This window comes from Hibiscus syriacus, unplaced genomic scaffold (genome assembly GCF_006381635.1).
Source record: "Hibiscus syriacus cultivar Baekdansim isolate YM2019G1 unplaced genomic scaffold, ASM638163v2 tig00111230_pilon, whole genome shotgun sequence".
Taxonomy (NCBI): Eukaryota; Viridiplantae; Streptophyta; class Magnoliopsida; order Malvales; family Malvaceae; genus Hibiscus; species Hibiscus syriacus.
In genome coordinates, this window is record NW_024063026.1 from 37,556 (window position 1) to 43,885 (window position 6,330).

Genomic DNA, 6,330 nt, shown 5'->3' on the forward strand with positions numbered 1-6,330 from the left:
CTCGCACCCTTTCCGAAGCAACATTTCATTATGACCTCGCATTTTTTTAATTGAGGCTTTTGAAACGATTTAATTTTTTTGTAATCATTGTATCCATTAACACAGTCTGATATCCCAAATGACGATTCACCCACATCAAACTTTTCCATGAATACCATAACATAGCATAACTATCAATATTAATAAAAAAATATCAAATCTAATAACGTATGTATCGATATTTTAACTATCGATCATATTCATCAATTTATTCAATGTCTAGAAGTATTGATCATCATCGAAAAAGTGTCGATATTATAAGTTTTGATCTTTATATGAACGTTTCAATTTTTAAAAGTATCAATCATTACAACATAAGTATGAATATTTTAACTTTCAATCTCATCTTCATCTTTTTCAATATTTAAAATAATCGATACTATTATATTAAGTATCGATATTTAAAATTTTGATCTTTTTTTTTTGCATTTTGCGTGCAACCGTCTTTCTTATATACATTCATAACATTTTGAGTTTTTAACTTATTTTCTTTCAAATTTTAAAAGCATCGATCATTACCGCATATGTGTTGATATTTTCACTTTCCATATTATCTTCAACTTTTTTAATTTTTAAAAATTTCAATAATAATATACATTAAAAATCTATTATTTTTATTTTTTTAGCGCAACCTATCTTTTAATAAAAATATTAACATAACATATCGCAACCGAAATTTCTATTCAAAACCTTGACAATCTTTGGCACAACCTATTTTATAAAAAAAATATTAACATTACTTTACATATCACAACATGCTTTCTTAGTGAACCATAATATTATTGGGCACAATCGTATTTCTTGTATATATTCATAACATTTTAAACTTTTAACTTACTTTCTTATCATGAGAAATTTCAATGCTCCATTAGCTTAAACTTTGATAATATTTTAGATGCAACCCATTTTATTGTTAAAAATAGTAAGATTCCATATTGCAACATATTTTCTTGGTGAACCTTGACATTCTTTGGTGCAATCTATTTTATTAAAAAAATATTAACATTAAAGATCACAACTTATTTATTAGTGAATCATGATATTATTGGACGCAACTGTATTTAATATATATATTCATAACATTTTCAACTTTTAACTTATTTTCTTAATGTGAGAATATCTAAGGTTCCATATGCACAACTCATTTTATTATAAAAAGTATTAAGATTCCATATTGCAACATGTTTTCTCAGTGAACCATGAAATTATTAGGTGTAACCTATTTTCTTAATAAAAATATTAACATTACAAATCACAATATATTTCTTAATAAATCATGACATTATTCGGTGCAATCGTATTTTTTGTATATATTCGTAACATTTTTCGTTTTTAACTTATTTTCTTATCGTGGGTAAATCCAAGGTTCCATCAACTTAAACTCTGATAACATTTTAGGTGCAACCCATGTTATTATTAAAAATATTAAGATTTCAGATTACAACTTCCCTTCTTAGTGAACCATATCGTTATTGAGAACAACTATACTTATTATATATTTTATAACATTTTCAATTTTTAACTTATTTTTTTATCGTAGTAAATTAAAAGGTCCCATCAGCTTGAACTCTGATAACATTTTCGACGCGACTTATAATGTTAATAGTTTCCATAACATTTACCATTTATAACGTAATTTTTTACCATGTATAACATTATTGAAATCCTTATTAAGATAACAAGTTTAAGTATAATGTTAATATTTTCTTACCTTGTATACCATTATACTTATAATGTTAATATTTTCTTACCTATTATAATATGTAACTTTTTTTTGGCTGATCATACCATGTATTAACCTTACTTTAGACGTCTCAAATTAAAATCCTCTTTTAATTGATTTTGCCCGGTTCACCCAATTGAAGGGTAAATAACCAAATTTTCGGCCTGTAATAAATATTGTAAAATTTAAGGGTGCGTTTGGTTCACGGAATGTAAGATTATCAGTGAGAATAAAAGATTATCAGGGAATAAGATTACTGAGAATGTTGTATTTTGTGTTTGGATAGTTTAGCAGAAATGTAAAATTACCGTGTTTGGTTAAAGTAATAAAAGATTATTGAAATGTATATTTAATCAAATTGTCCTTATTATATATTTGTTTTTAACAAGTTGGAAAATATTTATATATTTTCTTTTAAAAAATTAAATTCATAAAATTTATATAATTTTTTTTTACAAAATTAAAAATATAAAAAAGTTTAATGAAATGATAAAATTTTATTTTAACCCCTGAACTTCATATAATATTTTAATTATAATTTTTTTTTGTAAATCTAAAATAGTTTAAGGATAAATTTGTAATTTAACCTTCGTATAATTTTTATTATTCAATGACAAAAGAATTGTATTTTTGAGAAAAAAAATTAAGGGCATTTTAGTCTAAAATACCGGTAATCTATCAATACCTAAAGGAATGAGTAATGACATTTCCGGTAATATACTCAAAAAATCCACACTTGGTAATAAAACATTATGGGGAATGAGATTCCCGGCTAACCAAACGAAAGAATATGAATTTTATTCATATAGAAATCCAACATTCCCCGAACCAAAGAGCATGTAAAAGTATTGCAGTAACTCTTTCTTTTATTTTTTTTATTTTTAAATATTACCACAGTGCCGACTTCCTCAGTTCACTGTACAAATTTGTGATGTAATTTTTAAAATATTTAAATAATAAGAAAATTGAAAACTACCCATCCCTTCAATGATTTATTGAGTCAGTCAAAGGGCAATTTTTTTTTTTTTTGTTTCAGACGGCAACTTTGCCGTCTGATATTTAAATATTGGTGATGAAGTTTAGGATCCAACGGTTGACAGTTTTACCTTTATATGTGGGAGATGTCAGAAATATTTGAACCCACATTCAATTTAGGGTCAAAACTGTATTTATATTTTGAAAAAAAGATTAATGTAATTGATCCATCTCCCCTATGAATGTGTGTGGTTTCAATTATTTTTAACTTTTTTTTTTACATTTTTTACTTTTTATGATAACAAGTCATGATGTTCAATTATTTCTCAGCAGGGCCTTGTGCTTTCCATGAATTAAAAAAAATAGAAACAAAATGCTTATAATTATAACAACTTTGTTAGTTGTATCATATATCTTAAAATGTAATTCTTTTAATCAAAAAATAAAGTAAAAATATAATTTTTATTCTAATTTTCTTTTCAAATTATATTTCTCATTTTAAATTAATCATCAAAAATTTAAATTTAAATTTTAATATAATTTTATTTTTTATAACTAACGATATATAATCTATTGAACGATTGATTCAAATTAGATATTATAGACATAAGTATAACCCTCCTAACTCAAAACCAGCTTTAGGGGTGCAACCCAGCGATTGCTTAGGGCTCTCCACTTTTAATTTTATCATTAAGGACCCCTAAAATTTTAATTTTATAAAATAATCATTATTTTCTATTTTTATAATTGAATAATTATAATTTAACTATTTTTATGCTTTATTAATGTGATATTATATTAATTATTCAAATAACATAATATATTTTCATTTTATATGACTTATTTTTTAGTTTTTACTCAAGGTTTATAGCTAAGAGTCCGTATTTTTTTTTCAATTTTATCAAATGAAAATGTTCATACTTTCTACTTTTATAACTGAAGACCCACAATTTAATTATTTTTATATGATTTATTAATATAATATTAAATCAATTATTTAAAATAATATAATATACCTTTTGTTCTATATTGCTTGTTTTTAAGTTTTTCGCTCATGATCTTGAAAATATTCAAGACGTTTATATCTCAACCCAGTTTATTCCATTCGCAATCACCATAATTTAAAATTGACATTACTTAAGGGATCTAGCGTTTCATCCCATTAGAGCAACTAATTGTTAATCTATGAATATTTTTCAAGAATTTAAAATTTATGAATGTTTTTTCAATTTCATCCCAAACTATCATTATATGCAAATGACTTCTCATGTCAAGGAATATGTTAAAATTTTATTAACTACCACACTAATATTGATATATATTATGTAATAATATAACGTAGCATAAGTGAATAAATGTTGTATCACGTCCCTAAAAATGTATTTGTAATGAAATTGAAATTTTTTTATTCTCATTTGTGTTATTTCATTTTATTTATACTTTTTTCTTTATTTTATAATTGAATTGCCCATCCAGCTCAGTTGGTAGAGCGCAAGGCTCTTAACCTTGTGGTCGTGGGATCGAATCTCACGGTGGGCAATTAATAATTGCCGGAGGTCTTCTACGGAAGTTACTCTCAACCTAGCGTTGGGGACATCCTACTACCCTATCTCCCCCTTACCCCATTACATATGGGAATATGGTCAGCTAAATTTTTCTTCTTCTTTATTTTATAATTATATTATTATTTTATATGAATACAACATTTGCTTTTTTATGACATATCATATTACTATAAAATACACATGCATGTTTACATGTTTAAATTTTTTATTAGTAGCTAATATAATTAACATATGTCGATAATTTAGGATTAAATTAAAATTTTCAAAATTTAAAATGAAATATATAATTTAAGAATGTGATACAATGAACTCATGTAAAATTAAAAAGAACAAAGATGTAAAAGGACTTAAGAACACATGTAAAAAACTTTGGATTCACCCAAAATATTATCAATTAATTTTAATTTGTCAGGTCATATAATTAACAATAAAAATAATACAATATTTATATTATAATCAAATTTATAATATTGTTATTTTTTTATGATTATTTAAATTTTAATATTTAAATAAAATATTTTAAATTAAATTAATTTAAAATTTAAAATTATTTATTTAAATCACCCGAAACGAAAAATGGAAATTCCGTTTCAAAATCTAGAGAAAAAAATCAAGTGGTGGAGGATTGAGGTGTTCCGTGGGACCACATGCAGATAGTCAAAACTCCGCTGCTTAAATGAAAATCCAATTTTAAATTACTGCACGCAGTACGGGAGAAGAAGTTTGTCAGAATGCTGCAAGTGAACGCAGTAATTTGATACCCAAAAGGGTTCTTTACTCGCGCGCTGCAAAAGTCCGTGTGTCTCACCTCCCAATTTTTATACAACAATGGAAATATTAAAATTAGGTAAAAATGCATCAGAGATACATGAACTTTTAAAAAAATCAGTGTAGCCCCTATCATTTTTAAATAAATGTGGCCTTCAACTTGAAAAAAAAAATCAATATAACCCTTTGACCAACGTTTTACGTTGTTGACCAACGTCTCTGTTACTTTGTGTTGATGTGGCAAGTCAAGCAACCCAACATCATATTTTTAGTAATCAATTTGGCCCTAAAAGAATTATCCGTCCAGCTCAGTTGGTAGAGCGCAAGACTCTTAACCTTGTGGTCATGAGATCGTGTCCTACGGTGGGCAATTCATAATTCTGACTGCCGGAGGTCTTCCACGGAAGTTGCTCTCAACCTGGCGTTGGGGGCAACCTACTATCTTACATTCCATTTATCCCATTACATATGGGAATAAGGTCAACTAATTAATTTTAATTTGGCCCTCAAACTCACAAAATAACTCAATGCGACCCTTTAACTATGGTTAATGATTTATAAATGAAAAAATTATATCATTCATCACTCAACTATCTTCTTTCTCCCATTTTAATCAATAAACTTTAAAAGTTTCAATTTTAATCTCTCAAATTGCTCATATTTTAATCATCATGACTAATTTTATTAATATTTATGTATGACGTGACATTCATTATTCTTATTTTATTAATATATGATTAAAATATATTAGTTAAATTAAAATATCAAAGTAGTGATTAAATTAATTACCATAAAAATTTTGAATCAAATGGGGTGTAAACTTATTCTTCATCATTTTTTGGAAAACTCAATTATTGATTTAGGCTTAATGAATCTTTATAACACTTGAATCGAATTAACTACATGATTTTAAACATTGACTAATGATAATATGTTTGATTTTAAACTCAATTTATCTTTATAACAAATTGGGGTGTAAACTTATTCTTCATATTTAAACTTTTAATATTGTTTGAGATATTTAATATCTTATCTCACTAAAACAATTGACCAATGATAATATATTTTTTTATTTTATTGAGTTAACTACATGATTGATCACTTATGTTTGTGTTTTGTCAAATTTTTCTCTGAGATTTCAAAAAACATAATATATGGTTACTTTCATTTTTATTTAATTAATATATCATCACTTTCATTTTTATTTAATTAAGATGTGATAATCACGGGTTAATTGCCATTAACAGTTAACATATTGGG

At 25.4% G+C, this 6,330-nt stretch overlaps 1 non-coding gene across 1 annotated transcript; it reads left to right on the forward strand.

Moving 5' to 3' along the window:
* Positions 1 to 4,203: 4,203 nt before the first annotated feature.
* TRNAK-CUU lies at positions 4,204 to 4,276 on the forward strand. Its single transcript has one exon. It is a non-coding gene; the product is annotated as a tRNA-Lys (tRNA).
* The last annotated feature ends 2,054 nt before the right edge of the window (positions 4,277 to 6,330 follow it).